Source organism: Piliocolobus tephrosceles, chromosome 1, assembly GCF_002776525.5.
Source record: "Piliocolobus tephrosceles isolate RC106 chromosome 1, ASM277652v3, whole genome shotgun sequence".
NCBI lineage: Eukaryota > Metazoa > Chordata > Mammalia > Primates > Cercopithecidae > Piliocolobus > Piliocolobus tephrosceles.
The window spans coordinates 96,426,691-96,427,096 of record NC_045434.1 but is presented as its reverse complement, the minus strand read 5'-3'; the positions used below and the strand labels follow the sequence as shown (position 1 = coordinate 96,427,096).

The window sequence follows — 406 nt, the reverse complement described above, 5'->3', positions numbered from 1 at the left end:
TTTTTTTTTGCTAGATATCTTTTTTTTATTTATTTTTTATTTTTTATTATACTTTAAGTTCTAGGGTACATGTGCATAACGTGCAGGTTACATATGTATACATGTGCCATGTTGGTGTGCTGCACCCATCAACTCGTCAGCACCCATCAATTCATCATTTATATCAGGTATAACTCCCCAATGCAATCCCTCCCCCCTCCCCCCTCCCCATGATAGGCCCCAGTGTGTGATGTTCCCCTTCCCGAGTCCAAGTGAGCTCATTGTTCAGTTCCCACCTATGAGTGAGAACATGCGGTGTTTGGTTTTCTCTTCTTGTGATAATTTGCTAAGAATGATGGTTTCCAGCTGCATCCATGTCTCTACAAAGGACGCAAACTCATCCTTTTTTATGGCTGCATAGTATTCC

At 41.4% G+C, this 406-nt stretch overlaps 1 protein-coding gene across 7 annotated transcripts in view; it reads right to left on the bottom strand.

Moving 5' to 3' along the window:
• Window positions 1–406, bottom strand: part of LOC111543843 (pyrin and HIN domain-containing protein 1) — a 41,823-nt gene that overhangs the window by 8,644 nt on the left and 32,773 nt on the right. The window lies entirely within an intron of this gene.